Below are 22,827 nucleotides of genomic sequence, written 5' to 3' on the forward strand. Positions count from 1 at the left end.
CCATAGCCACGCCCCCCCGGCTGCCCCTCCGCGTCAGCGCGGCGCACAGGCTCCGCCCCTAGGCATAGCCACGCCCCTCTACCCCTTCCGCGCGGCGAGAAAGCCCCGCCACGCCCGAATAGCCACGCCCCTCAGCCTGCCTCCTACTCTTCAGCAGCCGCCCTCGGTATACCCACGCCTCTCTAACGGCTACAGCGCGGCGAAGAAGCCCCGCCCCTTCGGTATAGCCACGCCCCTCCGCCTGCCCCCTCTTCTTCAGAGCCCGCCTCTCGGCATAGCCACGCCCCTTCAACCGCTTCGGCTCTGCGACGAAGCCCCGCCCCCTAAGAGCAGCGACCCGCCCCCCGCACTGCCGTCTCCTGCGAGAGGCCCCGCCCCCCGGGTGACCGTTAACTGCTGCCCTGAGGGGGGAGGCGTCCCCTCCTCAGCGCCCTGACCCTTCCCCTCAGGTTTTAGGGCGTTGCTGTGTCCCACGCAGAGAAACACTCCAAATGTGCCGCCCCTCTCAGCCTTTAAGGGTGTTCAAAGGAGTGACGGTCATTAACGCCTGGCCTCAGGGGAACGGTGCGCCCCCCTCAGCACCCTGATGGCGACTGTCCCCCAGCAGTCTCCCCCAGGGCAGTAGCAGGGTGAAGGGTGTTCGAAGTCACCTCACGAAACCTGGAGGTGCCTGCAGGAGATGCTGTCATCCAGTCATGGTGCTGTGTTGCCCGCATGGCGGTTCTCGTCCATCATGTGAAGGCAGAACCAGCCCCACTCCCTGAAGAGAGTTCAGTATGGTGAGGTTCAGGGGTGTGAAAAGATGCTCAAAGCTGCCTTAGCCTGTAGGATTCACCAGAAAAGGGCCCTGCTAGCACCTCCCTGGCTAATATAGACAGGGCTTTATGGACTAGACTTAACCGGGGGTGCCTTTCAGGGGTGCCACGTTAGCAGCACAACCACCGTTCACCAGATAAACCCAGGGGTTTCAAATGGGAATCCATCCGGTTAAAAAGGATGAGGTCTTTGCAACAGAAAAAATGGCTTTTCCTACATCCAAAAACGAGTAAAAACACCAAGTCTAAAAAAGTTTGAGACCCACAGGCCTAGACTTTGGCTCTGCCTAGCACAGCTATAATCTGCGGGGCCTGTTCTTCCAGCTGCAAAAAGTGGCCTTGCTTATGAAGTAAACATTTCCCCTATTCTTTGCTGTCAGCGGTGCCAGCTTGCAACATTACATTAGTAATTGTCACCTGTGCAGTTCCCTTGCGCCTGGACTTATGCTAGAGCAATGCTTAGCAGGACTTGTGTCGAGGGGCTTTGCCGCTTGTTTTTTCCACCTGGCATTTCAGTGTTACAGATCCGGCGTGGGTAGAGCACTTGGAAGGACGGCATGCTAGCATGCAACAATACTACATCCTGCTTTTTCTTTATGGTATAATTCACTGTCTTGTGCAAGTTATTAATCCAATTTTTGAATAGCTTTTTAGACACACCTAACTCAAATAGATGAACGATGAGTATGGCACATATGCTTTAAAACAGGCCTTGGGTTTGATCTGGGTTCCGGTTAATTGAAAGGGATTTTTTACCTTGAAGGTTAGGATCAAGCCTGAGAAATCCTGCAATTAGGTCCCCTTGGGACATCGCAGGATCGGGCCCCGAGCACATTGGCTTGCGTAGAACAAATCTCATCATAGATTTTTGTTATCAGGCTTTTCTATGTATGCATTGGACTCCTAATAAAAATTATTTAATTGATAAGATTAAATTGTTCAATGACATAAGTGAATTCTTGTAGGGTAGGCTGAGGGCAAATTGCAATTTATGTGCCGAGCAATAGTGATATTATTATGTTATTATGGTGGTTGTTATTAAATGAGCATTATTCACCACTGCTGCTCTTGTGTTTGTTCCTGGTGGTCATCTGAGCTACTTCACAATCCAAGGGGTATTGCTTAATTTCATTATATTATTCTGTTTTAGTGCCACAGGTATGTACATGACATGGTAGAGGCAAGTAGAAAAGCTTTGGAGCTCCATTCTGCTCTCGCTCACATGGACGTGTGTATTTGGAGAGAGTCCATTCACTTTAATAACAACATGCAATGGAATAAGAGCATTTATTTGACTTGGGTGGTCTTTCATCTATTTTTTCTTGACTTGAGGACAACCCCCCCCCCCATGCATTTCTGGCATTATTGATATGTTTATTCTACTTTTTACCACTTTTCTCAAAAATGACATGTCAAAAGGAGGTTTTAGAGGTGGCCAACCTGCATCACGGGAACCACAAGTGGCACAGGCAGCCTCTGCGTGTGACATGTAGCAGATTGGGTAGGGTGCTGGCAACACAGGGGCAGACAGAGCAGGGAGCAGAAAGCAGAGCATCAGATCAGACTGGGAGCACAGGACAGGAAACAGAAAGCAGCAGTTTGGACAGGCAGGAGAAAGAGCAGTGCATAGGGGAAAGGATTAGTGGCACTCAGGGCTAATATGTGACACAGATGTGCCAAAAAGTTTGGCCCCCACTCTTTTAGATGTATTGTTTTCATAGAATCATAGGAAGGTAGGGCTGGAAGGACCCTCACAAGGTCATCTAGTCCAGCCCCCTGCTCAAAGCAGGTTCATCCCAGACTAAGCCATCCCAGCCAAGTGTCTGTCTAACCTGCTCTTGAAAATCCCCAAGGATGGAGATTCCACAGCTGTCCTAGGTAGCTTGCTCCAATGCTTGCCCACCCTCACAGCCAGGTAATACAGGTAACCTTATAAACAACTCTTCAAGCAACTGCTGTGTTTTCTTTTAAGAAATCCAGCATCATCTCTTCGCCATAAAAGAGTCTGTGTTTTTCAAATTTGGATAACTTTGCTCAGGGGAACAAGCACGCACAGACACACACGCAGTTTTGCATGAGGCCTGACAATGCACCTTAGGCATGCAAACATTTCTCACAAAATAATGCTTGTTCTGTTTACCATATCCACCCTAACTAATTAATCAGATTGCCCAATCAGCAAAAAATTCACAGGGATGTACGTAGGCAGACAAGGTTCTTTGGGTAAATCTGATCTCTTTTAATAGACCAACTCAAATAATTGGAAAAAAAATTCTTTGCAAGCTTTGGGTTTAAATCCCCATTGTCGAAGAGCACACACCAACCGCACATGCTTCTTCAGCCAGACGAAATCCAAAAGCTTTCTAAGAAGAACTTTCCCAACTATTTGAGTTGGTCTAATAAAAGATATCAGATTTACCCAAAGAACCTTGTCTGCCTATGTCCTTGAACCAAGACAGCTACAACCGACACCCCGTAACAGGGATGAACAGGCGGCATTAGCATCTACTTTAAGTTCTCTTAGGCATGGCGGTATAAGAGAATGGATACATTTGTTATCCTACATTAATTCTTCTTTCTTTGACCTTTTATCCCTCAAACATTTCACAGCTTTGTCAGTGACTGGTTGCTGTCTGCCACAAAGGAATACGGTCATGGATCACACACAAAGCAATATTTACTCAACACAGTCCATTCATGCAGTTCTTGCTCTGGGGAAAGCTCCCAGCAGCATCAGAAACTCATCAAAGTCAATGGGATTGCATGATGTGTGAAAAAGGGCAGAAAATGCCACAAGAGGCCTGTAGGCAGGACAAGGTAGTACCTATAGTGTGCAGACCATAAATGGCAAGGATTGCCGGGCCTCAGCCATAGGGTGCAAGGAAAGTGCTCAGATAGGCAGCTTCCTCCTTCCTGCTGCTTGATGTGTTGTGGAGCTTTGTTTCTGACATGCTGCTTGCATGTTAGCACGGTGATGCGATTGAGGCTGGATGGAGGCAACTTGAGTAACTGAGGGGGTTACTTAATAGGTCCGAACCCACACAGATCTCCCAGGCAGGCAACATTCTTTAGTGGTTAGAGCACAGGATTCAGAACACACCAGATGAAATCTGGGCCCTGTTGAAATCAATGCAGAGCATTCCCACTGACTGCATTTGGGACTGTGACTTCATCCCTGGACCGGATTCCTGATTTTGGCAAGATAACTGCTCACACCCAGTGACTGGTCTGTAATGCACTTTCAGACCATCAGTTCAAAGGGGCTCCTGAAATGCCACACTGATCTTGTTCTAATGCCATGTTTTCACTGCAGCTTGCCTCATCCTTTGAATACAAATGCAAAGTTGGTTTGTCCTGGGTGGAGGCTTTGTATTAAAGAGATGACTCAAAAAATACTTTAACAAGATTATCTCTCATCAAACACAAAATCATCATACCCCTGATTAATGTTGGAGCTTGTTTTCAGTTTTGAGGTTACAATAAAACACCTCTTAATACCTTGATGTTTGAACTGCCTTCACCTGAACTACTGGTGTTGAGTAACAGTGAATCCTTCACACTAAATCATCTATGTGTTGCACTATTTTTTAAGCATAGTGGGGAAAAAAGAGATCACCTGGAATGACTTTTATGTATGCTGAGTGTACTATGTTCAGCCTTGGTTGGGCAGTGGGACTTGGATTATTTTATGGCCTACAATCTACAGCTATAACATTCATAGATTCATAGATTATAGGCTGGAAGGGACCTTGGAAGATCATCAGGTCCAGCCCCCCTGCACCAAGCAGGAAAGACAACTGGGGTCAAGAGTGACCGTCCAGTGTCCTCTTGAAGATTTCCAGGGTAGGCAATTGCACCATCTCTGGAGGAAGCTTGAAGAGAGAGAATGAAAGGAGCCAAAAAGCCTTCACCCTGGTTCTTCACTCAGAACTCGGTGTGGTCAGTTGATGCAAGGGTCAGGAGTCTGGGGCTCCAGTGTAGTTTCAGGAGGAGATGCCTGTATGTGAAGCTGGAGCATCCATAGCAGCACCCCCTTTTAAAGCTATGAGAGTTTCCTTCCATTCCCCAAAAGGATAATGCAAAATCTTATGATAATGTTTGCATTATCTTAGTATACCTATTTTCTGGACTGTGATATGGGGATGACTGGGCAGGGCTTGTTTAGAAAGCCTGTAGGAGTCATAATGTGGTCCCATGGAACAGCACAGAGATACTAGGTTTCCTAGCCTTGACCTTCCGGAGACTTGCAAAGTTGTGGTCATGGACATCAAGAGAAATGCGGGTTGAGCTGTGATGGAAAATCTTTGGCCACAAATCAAGGTTGGTTCTTCTTTCTACAGCACAGGCTGCAGTTCACATGAGAATTGGGACTGGGGGGTGGTGAGGAAAGGGTGGGAATTTAAAATCGAGGTTGGATATTATAATAAAATATAAGCTGTAGTTCAGATACAGATGAATTTAGAGAAATTCTACTACTTCCTCCCACAGAAAGTCAGCAATCACAGGGAACCCCTTCTGGCTCTGTAACCTATGAATCTGTATGAGAGGACAAAAAGCAAAAGGAACAACTCACCAGGGAACTCTTCTATCCTCCATGCATATCGCACTGTCCGCTTGCTACAACAGCTACAGAATGTGAGGATTTAGTAAAGCTGCAAGGAATAAGATTTTTAGTAGGGACAATCACAAGCTCTTCACTGAGGAGACTGATGTTTTCTCACAGATACAGGTAATTCCCAGGTTCTTCCACTAAAGAGGAGGAAGTTTTAGCATTTCTCTCTCTCCAGGATTGACCCCTTGAGAAATACATACATGGCTACTTTCCTATATCCTCCCGTGTTGCCTCCAAGCTGCCTCTGGTCAGTTAATGTAACTGGGATTTGGTACCTGTGAGGAGATGTGTATTTGCATTGTCATTATTACTATTACGCACATTTATAAGGCATTTCTCACTGTTGTCTATGTAAGCCCGTCTAATGGGGTTAGAGCCAAACATCCATAAATCTAATCTGTTTGGATAAGACTCAGTGCGTAAGGTCCCAGTTTATTAAAGACAACGGGCCAGTTTGTGGGCACTGCAAATGTGCCACAGAACAGTTAATCTGGAGGATGTGGGTCCTTCCCCGAAGCAGTAAACAAGGTGGGGATCGCAAATTGGACTGGGTTGCCAAGCCTGTTCCTTATTTAGCAAGTTCAGCTGAAAGGGTCTGGGAGGCAAGGAGACAATCGAGTCCATTCAGTCCGCGGGTAGTATTACGCTGCAGCTAACTGGGCTGTTTCATCCAGTCTCCCGAAAGTGAATCATTTTAAATTAATGACCCTAGGAACAATTCATTAGGATTAGGTTCAGATTTTTTGGAGAAATACAAAGCTTTGTTTCGTGAGGATTTGTGCAACCACAGACCTGACTAAGTGCCACAGGATTGCTGCCCTACAGCCGCTGCTTGCAAGGAGCTGTTCTTTAAAAGCTCGTTGCTGCGCTGAATTGACAGCTCCTGGAACAGGACATTCCTATAGGGATTCTATTAATTCCTTCAGCATAAGGATCTCCACTGACTGCCAATGGTTTCCTGAGTAGCATTTCTTTATCTGGACCCAAAAGAAAAGATAGGGGAGAGCCTTGCTTTTAAATAACTACCCAGCTGTGGCAGTGCTTCTCAAATAAATGGTGCTGTTAATAAACATTCATGCTACAAGTTACAAGTCCTGTGCTGCAACCACTACACCGCATGCCTTGGGATAGAACCAAAGTCCTCATTCCTGGTTCCCCTATTCTCTCCCCTCATATTCTTTCACTCCAGAATCATATCAGTTGCTGCTCACTTTGCCCTGCTGGAGGCTGCACAAAGGGCAGAGCCGTGAAGAATCAGGGCTGTCAGTCCTGTATCTGACTCTGCACCGCCTTGGTGACCAATCGCAGGTGTGTCCCTGCACCTGTCCATATCTCCGTAGAACAGAGCTAATATTTGCAGCTCTGCCTCGCAGGATATCATGGGAGCTCTTTTAACAAGTGCAAAGAGCTTTGGAGTAGAGACATCAATAATGACAAGTAAGATATTTCTGCTTTTATAAGACCTTTTATTCCAAAATGACAAAACCACTCTATAAACATTACAAGTAATTTAATCGGTCCCTGCCTGCATAAGGAAAAGGCAGGATCACTATGGTAATTTAACTGATAGGGAAACTGAGGCAGAGAAAGAAAATGATCTATTCATGGCCGAGCTGAGAACAAAAGCCAGTATCAGGTACCAATGGACACTCCTTTCACTGTGCATATTAGCATTGCTCCATTAGTGAGAGTTTATTTAAATACAGCAAGCTATGCGATGATCTGTAAGGTCCCTTCCAGCCCCTAACAACTATGAAACAATGAAACATTCCTTTGAATGAAGACACAAAAAACTCAGCAACATGTCCTACTCCAGCAGCAGCATCCCTACTTTTGGTCCATCTCATATCAGCAAAAACTATCCTCATCCACCACGATTTACATCCTTCCAATTCCAACCCATAACTCAATCTTGACTTCTAAGGGGGAAGCCCAGGAGATGAGGCAGGCCTCAAAGAGGAACAAATACAGCTTTTGTCAGATCAAGTAGATCAGAGGGAAATTTTAAAAGGGAAGATATCTTCGGCCAGGGTCTGGCAATCCATGTTCTTCAGCGGATGATAACTGCATCGGTGCTAGGCTAGAAGACAGAGGGACTTGGAAGAAATCACGGTACAAACCACCCTATGATGTACCACGTGTGCAGAGACTTGACATCAAAAATGTCTCCTAAAAGTAAGATGCTGACCACCCGAACCCCTCAAGGCACCGGGTCATCTTCCTCAGCTCTTCGGTCTCACATGGGTAATTCTGAAGATGGCCCCAGGGATCCAGAAATCTGTAGCCTCTCTAGAAAGAATAGCTCAGTGAGTCAGCCCCTGCCTCCTCTGTTGTGCCTTTGGTTCCAGTGGTTTTTTAGCTGATCCTTTCATTGCTTATGGGGTGAAGTCATGGACTAATTAAAAACCCTCTTGTGCCTATTTCCCTCTCTGTTCTCACACTCCTTTCTTTTCTCCCTCCCACTGACGTCCTTCTACCATCAGAGTCAAAATATAATGGGTGAAACACTGTCTCTATTGAAGTCAATGAGTGTTTTTACTGGAGCCAGGATTTCACCGGCTGTTTCCCATCAGGAGCAGGCAGTTTGTATGGGCTGTATTTTTTTTCCCTGTAGATGCAAAGTTGTTTCCCAAGCCTCACTAAGCACCAGGAGCAGGTTCTACTTCAGCAAATAATACAACTTGGGGAAGATGGGGACACTGAGCTTTCACATGTGTGTGGGCATTTGTGTCCACTATTGGACCTCTGTAGCATCATCCCCTGGTAGAGAAATCTGCTGTGAGATTCTCTTGGTTTTTAAATGGTTAGATTGTACTACCATCTAATTTTGCAGAGGGAAGGAACATATCTGATCACTGATTCCACCTACTCAGCCTTGCAATAGCTGTGACAAGAGAGAGAGAGCTGCTTCCCCCATGAGCCCAATAAAGTTTCTGGTACTGTATTGATACAATGATCTACACGGCAGGAGTGAGCTTGAGCTAATACCGCAGAGCATTGACTTCACTTGAGCTGGGACAACAGCCATGTAACAAAACAAAACTCAAGCTACATAGAGCAATTTGATTAGCAGCACAGAGTGCTTGAATTAGCAGCTTGGGTTAAAACTCCTCATCAGCTGCCACAGCCTTGCTATGTTATTAGCTCAAGTGTCAACTGCGCTGATGGTTCAAGCCACCAGATATCAAGCTGCAGCTTAAAGTACCATTTAACTCAAGCTAGAGGTCTTTGTGGGTGAATGTGAGGTAGGCCAAGGGCAAAACTCAAGTTATGTCTTGAGGTAACAGTACAGAAAAGTCAGGCCCTCAACTCCCCAGCGTCTGGGCATCCCAAGAGCAACATTCATCTCCAAACGTGCACAAGAAAACTACTTCAACACTTTTTTCTCAGCTGCTGGTGCTCATCCTCTCCCAGCAACAGGCTGTATCATAATTGCTTGTATTATGGAAGAACCTTAGGGGCTCCAACCAAGACTGGGAACCCTACCAGGCAGTGAGAGGCAGTTCCCCCCTCTTGAAGATGCTACAAACTAAACAGAGAAGACAGACAAAGGAAGGGAGAAGCAAAGGCAGCAAAGAGAAGTAATCTGGTTTATCCAAGGTTATGCCATGGCCTGCCGTTCCCCAGTCCCAGCACCTGGATCCTGAGGCTCCGAGGATCCTGCCTTCACCTGCCCCTCCATGCAAAGCTGGAGGCACAAAGGAATGAAGCCAATGGGCTTCTGGGAAGATGAGCAAGAATGTGCATGTTGCAGAACATGGCTTTGGTGACTTCAGTGGTGACTCAGATCCTTCAGCACAAACACAATTATTTCATAAAGAAATATGGGCTGCACCTGTGTTCTTTACAGGGCATTTTAACAACTAAGGTATGCTTCACTGAGGAAAAAGAGAGCAGTTAGTCATTAAGGTGATCGGTTCTTGCCTTATAAGGGATATGGTCAGACTGGCTCAAGAATTCCACTGGAGATCACATCATCTCATTTGAAAAAGAACACTTGGCACATTAATGGTGCCATTAATATTGACAAAGTGGAAGGAATGAATTACATCACCAATAGTTTGTTTTGCAGGTAGTAACCAACACAGCCATCTCCAGGTGTAGGAGGGGCGTGTATTAACATATGCAATCAGGTTGTTTCCACCTTTTCCTTTTTGCCCTTATATGATCCCTTCCTCCAAAAGTATGCATTCTTGAAGCATCCCTCCTTGCATTTTCTACAAATTGTGTGTGAAATTTTTCAAGCAAAATTCCCACGTAAAAGTGGCTGCTCTTCACTTAACAGATCCATTCCCATGTGCAGCCAAAACTAAGCTGCTCAATCTTTTGAAGCAAAATCATTTTGCTAGCCATATTGCTTTTACATGGGCTAGCACTGCAGAACCAAGCACAGCTATTTTGGCTGATGCGTTCCCAAAGGTTCAACTTTGTCCTCAGAATTGTTCCCCATCTTATGGGGGATGGTAGGGTTAAGACTGATCTGAAGGACTGATCAAGCTTGGATTGAATTAAAAAGGACTCATTCCACTGTTCCTAGTAGGAGTTGGAGCAGACCCCAGACAGATGCAGAATTTGGCCTGCATAATCTCTCTTGGGTGTTTATGCACAAAGCCAGACAGAGCACAACTTGGCTTTCAAAATCCAGCTTGTGTTCACAGCAGGCATAGGCGGATTAATGCATGGGCCAGCTGGACCTAGGTCTAGGAACCCCTTTCAAATAGGGGTCCCCAGATGCCTGGAGGGTAGACGCGGTAGGGAAGGGAGACCAGCTTGTCACGGACAAAACCAGCAGCCAGGCTGGGCCGGGTATGTGCAACGCAGTGAGCCATAGTTGCTGGGTACCAGGCAGGGCATGGGGCAAGATTGTGCCAGAGCCCTGGGAGTGGCCAGAGCTGCCAGGGGCAGGGAGCGGAGCCAGGTCTAAGCTGGCCTGGCCGAGATCCTGTGCATTTGCTGGTTGCTGCTGCTGCCAGACTGAGCCATGGCAGGGCAAGGGGCCACCCCTGGAGCTCAGTCTGCACTGCACGCACATGGCAGGCAGTGGCTTCCCACCCTCAGTATTGCCCGGCCATGGGGTGATGGTGTGTGGGGTGTTGTGTGACCAGCCCCAGGCTCTAGCTCCAGCACAGACCTGCAGGTAGGGGCGGCTGCAGCTTCTGTCCTGGGCCTGGCAGGCACTGTGTCCCACTCCAGCCACGGCTCCCGCTGCACTAGCCAGGGACAGAGCCCACGGCTGTGTGTCTGGGGGTGGGGAGGGCCCCCATAAATCTTAATTCATCTCAGAAGGGTAAACTAGAGTTAATTTGGCAACCCCATGTGACTTCATCATGGACTTGGCTAGTGTGTCTTAGAGAAAGCTTATCGAGCAAAACTAGTATGTTTTCACATAGAACCAGTCTGGTTTCGTTGCTCCTTGACTGCCTGATCCAAAGAGCACCCAGGGTGCTAATTAACTCTTGTTTCTCATAAGAAATCATGACCATTATGTGGGGATGTGAGGAGGGAAGATCTTTCACCGCTGGCCTCTGGGGGAAATGCACACTTCTGCTCACATTATGCAAATTCTTGCAGGTTCAGGATTCTACTAGAGCACCTACTGTAGGCGGAAGGTGTAGCTGGGACGTGGGCAAGACAAGAATGTTGCCATTAATCACCAATCACTTAATTGTCCAAATGATGTCCTCCTAACAGCAGGGATCTCAGACCAGGCCGTTTCCTGGTGCGGTTTAGATTTCAATGATATCCCTGTATCCTTTGACATGTGAAAGGAGGTATTAAATGTGCTGGTAACAGAAGGAGATTCAAGCTGATGTTGCGGTGATTTAAGTAGGAGGTGATTCTTCAAATAATTTAAAATGATATTGCTCTGCAACAGCTACTAGTTAGAATGACTGAGACGCCTTTCTGTGTAATAATATTTCCTTTGAATCCAATTTAATAACTATTGCTTCCTTAGTAACTAATTATTTATGTTTATAGGGAGTAGACACAGGAGAGAATACATGGGTAAACATTTGTTACAGTGAGGATACATAGTTTACTGCCGGGATGTTTTTGAAACACCAGCAATTCATTTAGCAATTTTTAAGTTTGGAAGTTTGACAGTTATTTCAGTGCAAGTGCACTGAATTATCTGAATCTCATTTGCTAATATTTTTCCTTTATGCTCTAGCTAATAGGTAAAGCTTTTTTTCTAATAAGCCCAAATGGTGAGCAAATAAATATTGCATAGCTTATGCCTTGGGGTTAAATTCTTCCTTGCCTTTTTCTCTCTCTGTTAAACCAAAGATGCGTGTAAAGATAAATTCAGCCGCATTTAAAACCCACGACAGAGATATTTGAGCTCATTATGCTACTCAGATGTTTAGCCCCATTTTTCAGCTCCTATTTCAGGACTAGTCAGGCATTTTGATTTCCTAGGCTTCCCTTCTCCTCTCTCTCCTGCTCCCAGATATTTTTGCAGCCAACTTGAGATGGCAAATGTTTTCAAGGAGCCAAATCCTTAGCTACTTACTTAGTTCTTAGTCTGGAAAATCTCTGTGGCCCAAGGTGGGTGAGGGTCATACTCATAGGAGGAAACATGAACAGGAGATCCAGGAGCAGCAACCATCTCTGACAGTTTATTGAGGAAGGGGATGACATGGGGGGAACCCTCTTAGTTTCGAAGATGAATGTAGATACAAAAAGGCTCTTGGGAGAAATTATACCTCCAAAGATGTTACTGGGGCAGCACTGCTAGTTGATGTTACTTTAGGAATAGGGTTCCTGCAGAGGGTTGGACCAGATGACCCCTGAGGCCCTTTCCAATTCTGCTTCCAGGAGGTGGACAGATGAACGAGGGGCTAATAATGCAGTTTCTTTGTTTCTCTCCAGCTCGGCTTTTCTGGACTAGATAGCCTTGGTTAGTCCACGTCCACCTGAAACAGAGGATCCTCTGTCCTTTCAGTCTAGTGCCCTCCACTCTCCCATTTTATGAACACTTCTCTCTTCCTCCAGTTGGCAGGCGGGGTCTGCACAGCTTGTCCCCTGCTCGAGCCAAAAGGGACCATTGAGGATTGACATCAATAGCAGCAAACTTGTTAACTAATGGAAGCTCGTTAAGAAAGTCTATCCCACATTAGGCTAAGTTGGCAACTCTGAATAGGTAAGTCAAGAAAAGCAATTTAAAACTGCACGTCAGCAAAACGAGTCAATTAGCTGCATCTGTAAGTGTAGCTCTTGTGTTGGATTTCCTAATATCTTGGTGTGTTCCTTAATGAAAAGTCTCTGGGTGGGGTGTGATTGAAGAGATACACCCAGTTCTGAGTTTTTTCAAGCTTGCATTACAGCTTATGGCCTGTAGCTGGTAGATTGCTCCTTTCCATTGTGCCAGCAATGCTGGGCAGCTGGGTACAGTCACAGAGTTCCTTATATCAGAACTGCTTACACTGTGCAAAACACCAAGAGCCTGAAGCAACAGAGGGGAAAATCTGACAAGAGGCAGAGATACATGTATCTGAGATTGATTTGATTTATTTGGAACACTTTCACATCAGTCAATGAATACTGGAAATTATTAAGGGATGGAGTTGAGCTGAATATAATTGTCTGATTCATTAGTCTTTAAATTATTAAAAACTGATTGTTTTAAATTGCTTCCCAAAAGAGATCAAATGCCTAAGAACAGCTCTTGAATTTCTCGATGCACACAAAGCTTTGGATCAGTGATTCTCAATCTTTTTTAGATTCAAGACACCCCGGGGAAAATGCCAGCTCTTAACTTTCACTTGTTTTTTTTGACGACGGAAAAGCAATAGAACAATGCTTTTCCTGCAAAGGACTCAGAAAGACCACAACAGGTCAAAATGGTTTTGACACTATGGATTTCTGTTTGAAAATTCTGGGTTTATCATGTGAATCATGCAGGTGTTTGCACATTGAACAGTGCTAAAATTGCACAGCTGGCTTAAATCTCACAGCACCCTAGGGTACCCCAACACCCTAATTGAGAGTCATTGGTTAGATCAGATTCTCAGCCCAGGTGCCACGGCATCATGGGAGTAATGTTTTGGTAGCAATGATACTGGTGAGGCTGCTTATTTCATTAGTAACCAAAGCTAAGGATTCACTTGAACTTACCAGTAACGTCTTTTTAAAATGATGGGCATCCTGTTGGATGCTCATCCATTCATTTTTCTCTGGATGCTTAGTGCTAACAAGTGAACCACCAGGGTGAAACTCAAATGGATCTTGGTTTCCTCTCTCTTGAGACCTAGAGACCTAATGGCCCAGTTGTTGTGCAGCCACCTGATAAACCAGAAGAAAAAACTGGTCTTTAAAGCTTGTCAGAGAAGCAGTACGAGATTAACCAGCTGAACATAGACCTAGAAACTATGAGCTGCTCAGCCCTAGTCCTGGCACCACTACTGATTGGGAAAAATGGCCTGTGCCAAGTCACTGACTGCAAACCCCAGATGAGCCAACATCAACACTGGGACTTTCATCCTTCAGCATCCTGATTTCCCCATCCACCAAGTGGGGCTGAGACTGCACAGAAATGTCCCTGGGATCAGGTTACTTCCTGCTTACATGACAGTTTGAAAGCACAAAGCATTGTTAGTCATGACAATTATTATCTTAAAGGTTTCCATATCTAAAGGATTCATGTTAGACAGACACAAACATCACTAATACACCACCTCCTTTGGGGCACCCTGCCCTCTCTTCTCATCCCTTCTCAGTCCACTTAATTGTCGCCTTGATGCTTGAGATATCTCCCTCCCTTCTCTACATCCTTCTCTTCCACATCCCACAAAAGCTGTTGGTATCCCTCCTCCAGCTCCTGCCTGTAGATCTGTCCTTTGCTTTTGTCTTCTCCCTTCCCTCGCTGCAGGCTGTGCACCTAACCCCTCCCCTTGCCTCAGTGGAGGCCTAGGTCTTGCTGTTGTGTGTGAGCAGTCTAGCTGCATGTGTTAGCACAAGTTTAATTTGTGTGCCCATAAAATACCCCGCTGAAGTGACAATTCAATTTACTAATGGTGCCTAAGGGACTTGCTCCACAATCTCAGCAGAGGACAAGACATTTAATAAGGCTGCTAACATCCCAAGAGGCCTTCCCAAGAAGGAGGCATGCTTGGAGATTCCCACTGTGCAGGGTGTGCACCTTTGCAAGGTACCAGAGCACATAGCTACTACAGACCACTAACGGGAAGCCTGGGTGCAATTTAGCATGGGGGTGAGGGGCTCTTCTTTCCACCACCCACTTGGACATTGTCTAGGAGGGAGGAATACCATTTCTCCCCAAATGCAGATTCCAAGTTGAGGAGAAGGGAGGGGAAGAAGATCTTGAGTCTAAAAAGATTAAGTAGGACTGGTTTACATAATTGAGCAAGGGGCCCTGGGAATGCCTAGTTTTGATTATCTACCATTTTTATCCATTAGGGCCTGAAAACTCATAGCGATCATCCTTGAGTGGGTGATATGCCATCTTATCCCACTGAAAAAATGCAACTCCATGAGTAGACTCACCGAAGCCAACAGGATTACTTAAGGAATGAAGGCTTTACTCAAGCAGGGAAGGCATAGTCCAATCTGGTCCTAAATTTGCAAGAACTGTGGATTGCAGTCACCAACTAGAGGTAACCAGTGACTACAGGACCATTCACCTTAGGAGTTTTAGGTATGCAGAGGGGTGACTTGAGGGCAGCAAGGACTATGAGTAGAGCACTTGGTGTGGGGGGAAGGACATGGCAGCATGATGGAGATTTATGTGGGGGGACCCCTGGGAGGGGAGTGCCCAGGTAGGAGTTAAAGGGAGAAAGTACTTGGAGCCCATGTGGTGGGGGTGATAAATACTTCAATAATGCTGCTGGGGGGTAGGGGTGGGCTGTGAGCTTCTGGCCCTGGTCACCAGCTTTCCAGGCCAAATGATGGCATCGTGTCCTAGTGAAAGAACTCTCCCCTTTGCCTCAGACAACATTAGCAATGGGGGAAGCTGGTGTCTGAGTGACCCCAGTTCGTCCGAGCGTCCAGAGCTCCTGGTACCTTTGTGTTAATAAGTTTCCTTTTCAGCACACATCATAATTTGACATGTATTTGCCTCGATATGAAAAACCTAATGCAATTTATATTTAAGGAGAAAAAAAAGATGACTGCTTCCCTGGGATCAAAAGAATCCTTTGAAATGGGCCAGCTGCCTTTGATATGCTGAACAGCAGATGAGGGGAAAAAGAAAATATCTCTCCACATACTGAGACACAAGGGATAATGAAGTTGTCGTTTAGGGAAATGCCATTATGCCAGAGCACTACCATTTGAAGCTGGGGAGCGCGATGTATCGTCCAAACATGCTAATGAAGATTTCGGAGACCTTGCCACGAGGCTGCAGAGAAAACGTGAACAGTGTCTAGAGGGGAGAGGAAGTGTCAGAGCAGGGAAGAGCAGACACGGGTTTTGGAGGCTGCCAGATTGCTGTGCCTGCCTGGGGAAACTTTAATGACTGCCCACAGTTGCTAACAACAGTTCAGCTCCGTGCATGGGCAACACCAGGAGCCCTAAATGTAGGCAGCCCACCAGCTGCAGGCTCCGTTTTAAGCACTATGTCAGTTAAACCTTCCTTCTGCAAACCCCCTTGTGCCTGTGAGGCAGTACAACATATTTCCATGCACTCTCCACATCTTTCTTTTAGGAAACCTCTCTATAAAACCTATTACCTCACACTGACCCTTATTTTTGTACCCTTTACCTTGTGCATTAAGTACATAGGCTGCTGTCTGGTATTTCTTTTCCTACGTAGACATGGGGAGGGCAGGACACACATCTTGTCTGGTCTGCACAGTACCCAGCTTGTCATCAGCTCTCACTAAACAACAGATATTTTTCCTCCTCTCAGCACTCCCCATTGGAAAAGGGAGCACGATTCTTTCCAAAAGACCTGGTTGTTGCTCTTCTGGGGTCTAACATCTCCAAAAAGAGAACAGCATCCCCCTGGAAAGTGTTCTTATCCCAGCCGCCTGCAGCTGTCATATTCTGTCACTCTTCTTTGTTATATCAAAAGCCACCGGCTCTTTGGTCAGGGAGCTATACTGAGCAGGTCAAGGTTGTGGGTCACAAATCCCAGTTTCTCTTTCACAGCTAAACTCCTTTGTTTCCTCAGAGGGTCTAGTGGCTCAAATTGTTTGTGGGAACACTTCTTACCTTCCAGGCCATTGCTTATTTTTGAGGGAGGCTCATCCCCTTCATACACATTCAGTTGTCCTAGCCCAGAGAAAGAGATTACAGAGTCCTTGACTAAGATCCAGCACCCGCATTTTAGAGCTATATTCTCTCTTATTAAGTCAGAGTTGGTTACAGCAGCAGCAACAGCATCATTTAACCTTGTACCCAAGGACTCCATTCTTGGAAGGGAGGGGAAACGCTCTGTAAGTGTCCTTGAGGACCGTGTTTGAACTAGGCCCTTGGATGAGCATGTATTTGTTGGAAAGTGAGAGGCAAGTGGTTTCCATGATTTAAAAAAAAAGCAGTTTTGATGTGCCAATTGCTCCTGCTCCCCAGTGACTTCTTAGAAAATATGCACTCTGGTCCCTGAAAGCCATTTAAAAGGTTACGACAAGGAATGAGGAGGAAGGCATCTGATAAGGAGGGCCTGAAAAAGTGCATCTTTCTTAAACCTTACACCCGTTCTGCACAAAGTTGCACCATTTGAACTAAAGTGGTCTAACGTAACACCACTAGCTAACCTGGACAGCTCCCGTGCATATCATCAAAGCTTTCCATCTAGACTATCCTGGCTGACTCTATGACAACTGAGGAATCAGTGAAAAACTAACATTGGGAGATCCAGGAGACTCAAAGTTGTGCAACTAAACGGCAGCAAGGCTTTAAATGTCTTGTTTAAAACTTTGTTCCCCCACCAAAAGCACTTATTTGGCTTCAGTGGCTCACTATCATTGCAGGGAGATGAAATGTTTCTTAAATGTTGCAGCCTCCACTCTGTTGAGGTAGGGGAGCTAACAAATATGCAACTCTAGAAGGCATTTAATCCCTTCAACCAAAAAGAGAAAGGCCGAACATGCCATTCCTGATATTTTTACAGTGAAAAACAGGCAGCACATCATTGGTATCCACCATGTTTGCACACCAACAAGGTCCTGCTTCATTGCTTTTTAAAAATAAACAGAACATCTCTGTTACTCTCCTAGACCCATGCATTACTTTTCTGGTCGCACCTAGAGCTGTGCTGTCCCACCCCTTCACTCCTGCCATCTGTCCTTCTTTGTGGTAGACTCCTTCCTCGCTTCCCTTTTCCTATCATTCTCACGTTTGTCAAGCTACCATACGGGTTGGGGTAGGGGGTCTCAGATGATCCATGCTGTAAAGGGTAGTAGGCACTTCTGCATAAGAGTTGACCAAGGAATAACTGGGCGTTCATAGCAGTTGACAGGCAGATGGAGGTTTGCCAGAGTGGAGATCGAGGTCAAAGCTGGGTATCAGGCCAAGCTGCAGAACATTAAGTTGTGGGTCAAGACAAGGCTGTAGTCAGAATGAGCAACTGGTCAAGGCCAGGCAGTCCAAGACAGCAGCACCCAACCATGCTGTTGAACCCCTCTGGGAAGTAGGAGGGTTTTATAGACTCCAATCACAGATGTGTGCATCTCCCATTGGTCCACCCAGGTCACATGACCTGGCTGAGCTGGGGCTGGTGCTTGGCCTGTTACCTGGAGGTGCTGCCTACCTGTGCAGTGGATGTGGGTTTGAACCCCAGGAGTCCCGGCATCCTGGGCCTGGACAGTAAAAGGCCACTGGCTGTGTGGCCTCCTGCTCATGAAACTGGTAATTGGGATATCATCTGGTCACTGCAGCTCAAATCCAGCTTGATAGTGAATGAAAGCCACTGGCGGTGCCTCATGGCTACAGAGAATGGAGCTTAGTGATACGGGGTCACTCAATGGGTATGCATCTCCGCATGGCACCCACCATCACTGTCGCTCAGCCTGGGCCTCCTCTTGCACCATGGAGCTGCAACTGCCTCCAGCACAATGAATCCAAGCATGGATTGAGGCAGGCTGGCGTACGTCAGAGAAGCACGTGGGTCTGCCGATATCGTGTTGTGATTAAAGAGAAACATCTGCGGTCAGGCATGGCCACAGCATTTATACCATTATCTGAGGCAGCTAGTCCAGGACATAAATGATCCCTGAAACCAACTGAGCTGCGACTCTCCTCTCAAGGGCCAAAGTCAGATTCTGCTCTCAGTTGTCCTAACTCTAAGCTCATTCAATTGACCTCCATGTGTGGACTCTGCATTCACATGCATCCCTGTAAGCAAAACAGGCTCACTATTTAAAAACTGGTGATAAACTCTGGTCTCCAGGAGGTGAATTTCTTTCCATGCCAACACCAGCAGCAACTTCAGGAGCATTAGGCATCACCATCTCTGAGAACAGACCATGGATCTGGGGTCCTTGGGATGAGGCATCACCTGCTTTGTGGCCACCCCAACTTTGACAAGGAGCTGCTACCATTAGGGATTGAGTCTTATGTGCAGTCAGCAGGTCTGATTCAGGGCTGACTTTTAATGTTTGACAGTTTGGTCATTAAATTGGGGCCTCAGCTGGTGGTGTAGTCCCCAGAAAAGGACAATTTTGCTTTCTTATGGTGGAGAAACCACTTTAAATTCCTTAAAGCTGAGAGAGTGGGTGGATTGTGTCTGAGGAATATGGTTGTGACAGTCGTGTATCATCTCCTCCACCCAGCCACATAATTGGGACATTAGGAAATGAGGTATTAGCTGATTGATAACTCTCTGTTTCTCCTCCCTCTAGCCTCAGGGCTCACACGAAAGCGAAAAAAAAAATTGGAGGAACGTCTCCTTTTGGCAGGCGGGAGGCTTTGTACCTTGAGTGAGCGTGTGTGTTTTTGCTTCTAGCTGGGGCTTAATTCACACACTGATGCCATCCCGGTGCCTCTGAAGTTCTCAGGGCCACACCAAAGGCAGGGAGGAGGCAGCATGTGTTGGGAGGAAGGGAAAACGTGACAGCGTTATGGGGGGTCTGGGAGAGAATATAATTTCCAGGTAGGATTTGGGACCTGCAGAGACAGTGGTTGGATGCATGTGAAGTTACCAAATATCGTCATTATCCCTCTAGTAAAATGCTAATGAGCTGTTAGGAGAATACAACGTGCTCAAAGATGACACACATGAAGGCAGCAGGTGGAGTTCTTACAGGCTCTATCAAGCCTGGCTCATTGATTTAGGCAGTATCTGGCTATCTTGTGCTGCAGCAACTGAAATAGAGTTTCCTATCCAGATTTGGCCCTAGTCTTGTGCAAAGGAGAGCTGTTGTTATCATCAATTTGCAGAGGGAAACTGAGACACGGAGCGACTTTCCCAAATTCACAGAGCAGGTTGGAGAGAGAGCGGGGAATGGACTCTGGGCTTCCTGGCTCCCAATCCTTCTCCAAAGGGCCACCGTGTCTCTGGATCCACCCTATGACAGGCCTCTTGTGCACACCGTTCCCTGGCCTTGCTCCACCCTCCGGGTGGGAGCGGTGGCTGCACCGGGCCCTCCCCATGGTAGCATGCACCACTTGTATGACAGTCACAGGTCTTGACATGCACGTGCCTGCATCCAGCCTCGTTCATGCTCCCAGCTCTGCCCAGTAAGAGGGATGGAGCTGAAGGGTAGAAGCAACTGGTATTGTGCAAACAACTGAAAAGAACGCTGTGTCCAAGGGATACAAGGATCTTTCGGTAAACATGATCTCTTTTATTAGTCCAAGGGACGCGTCAAACCTGCAACAGGGGTTGCAAGGGCAGGGCCAACCTGGCTCCAGGGACACCTACTTGCTGTTTTTCCTGTGGCACGATCTTCTAGAAGAGCACGTAGAGCTGTATAAACAGCGTTGGCACTAGGGCCCTTCCTGCAGCTCTCCAAGAGAGCACTCAGCACTCAGCTCTGATCTGCCGGGACTACACAGTGCACTGTGCTAGCGCACGAAGCCTTTTCATCAGGAGTCTGTGTTTACATCCTTGCTTTCAAACATGACGGGGAAGGAGCTCAGTGGGCTCATTCAACTCTGCACCGTAAATCCTCCATACAACTTGATACAATAAAACATTCTGCGCTCTGCAGTGCTCAAGGACAGGAAATGGGATTGTAGGTCAGGAGCGGTGCCAGGGCTGACTGTGGGACAGGATCATCCTGCCGAGGGACTGGCCACCTCCATTCCTCTCTCACAAAATGCACTCCCAGGCTTTCAAACAGGAGTGCCCCGCTCCCAAAACCTCTGCATAGCTGAGACCAGCATAAGCATCCCCTCCTGAGAGACAGATCCCTGTCAAGGGAGATGTGCGCCATCCTACCTTGCCTGGGAACAACAATCAACTGAACAACTGTCTCATGCTAGGAGGGAAAATAGATTCCTCCCACCTCAACTAGACTCTGCTCAGCAGCCTCATGCAGCTGTCCCCAGGGCCTGGCCCTGCCAAGAGAAGTGAGCGCTTGTGACAACCCCCCACACAGCCTCTGCAGGACAGAAATGGCTGCTTGATTTTATTTCAGGCATAGATAGTGTCTGCAGCATCCAGGAGCTCTCACGCACCTTCCTTCCTGTACACTTTCTGCAGAGAGCGATAGATTGTCCCTGTGTCAATGGGTCTGACCACACCACCTCCCTGGGGGTTGTCATGAGGTTTAATTATTGTAGTTATAACTTCCCAGGTAGACAGTGCCACATCAATGCAAAGCATGATGACTAGAGGCAGCGAGTCCTGGGGCTGGATTTTCACTTTCAACCCACATGAAAGCCAAAAGTGTGCTTGAGTGAGAAGCTGCTAGCTCTGTGGTGCAACTCAAGTGTGTTTCTCTTTGCAGCTTGCTGCACACCATGTCTGTACGGGTCCAAACTGTGCTTTCAGTCTTTGCAACCCCCCTGCAAGAAGGCAGAGAAAGGAGGGTCTTGTGGTTAATGCACTAGTTTAGCCAAAGTTCCTAGTTCCCCACATGTTTAATGAGCGCTGCTAACTCATACCTGCTTCCTGTGGGACCTTGAGGAAGTTACGTTGTTTCTCCTTTAGCAAAATGAGGATGTCTCCCCTCTCCCAGGGCAAGGACTCTTATAGTTTGTTAGGGGCTGGAAGATACCTTACAGATCATCAGGTTCAGCCCCCCTGCACTATGGCAGGAAGGACTGCTGGGATCAAATGATGCATGTGTATACACAGTGCCAAGCTGCTCATCATAGGGATCTGTAGCAGCCGCAGCGAATAAGACATGTACACGGAGCCAGCCCTGCGGCAAACGTAGGACCACACAGTGGAGTCTGCTCTTATCTCAAGCCCCCCCTTTTGCTGACCTGCTTCAAGACTGTGTTCTTGTAGATCTGGTGTGGGCTGGTGTCCAGTGCTAGCACAGAGCTGGGCTTGGCTTCCCTGTCCTGCCCTCCATCTGCATGCAGCCAAGCTCCTGAGCACTCCCAGGCTTTCAAACCACAGGGCGGGGGACAGGAAAGCAGAGAGAGAATTTTTTCACACCACAAATTTGGACTTGAGCTCACTCTCTCTGGTGGCAGGTAGCTCTTCCAGCCACAGAGCTGCATTGTGTCCTGGCTCATCTGCTTTGCACTGGGAAATGGCAGCACTGGCCCCCACCTCAGTCTGACCCCATGGGTCCGGGGCAGGAATGTTTGCTCCGGATTTTGCGCTTAGATCCGAGGCCAGTTCCCTCGACTCTCACTCTGCCTCCCATTCTTCATGGGGCAGTCGTTTCCCTTCGGGGCTTTGTTGCTGCATCTTTAAAAGTCTTCACTTCTCTTTTGTGAGAACAGTTGGGTAGAGTTAATAGCTCTTTGCATAAGAGAACAGGAGAAAGGGCAGAAGTGCAAGTCTTTTAAATGTTCCTGGCATCGGGGATTGAAACTCTTTTCCCACGTTACTTGGAAACATCCGTTTCTCTCCATCAGAGCCAGCAGAAGTAGCCACGACACAGCGAGGGAAAACCTGCTTCCAGCAAAGCTCCCACTTTGAGAAGTGGTGCATCCTCTTTTTCTTTCCCCTGGACTCACCTGCTTACACCCCTCTTTGCAATGCATGACATCTTCCCCATTCTCCCTTCACTTCTGTAACTACCTCCACTCCTGGGCCAATGCTCCTGACCTTTGCTTTCAGGTGGGGGAAACAAGGTCATTCAAGCAGGAAGAAATTAAGGTTTGCAAGGGAGAAAAATGCTTGAACAGCAGAAGAAAGGTCTGGGGCGACATCCCAAATACTTGGGAGGGGTAGCAGATGAACCATGCATCAGGCCTGGAAGCCAAGCAGGCGGCAGAGCAGTCAGACTGAAGGTCAGAAGTTGCCCTAGTGTTTGAGAAGCAGTGACCTACCTCCCTGCAATGATATCACAACCACCCACAGCCATATGGAAG

Source organism: Crocodylus siamensis, chromosome 12 (assembly GCF_052110815.1).
Source record: "Crocodylus siamensis isolate JL-2025a chromosome 12, ASM5211081v1, whole genome shotgun sequence".
NCBI lineage: Eukaryota > Metazoa > Chordata > Crocodylia > Crocodylidae > Crocodylus > Crocodylus siamensis.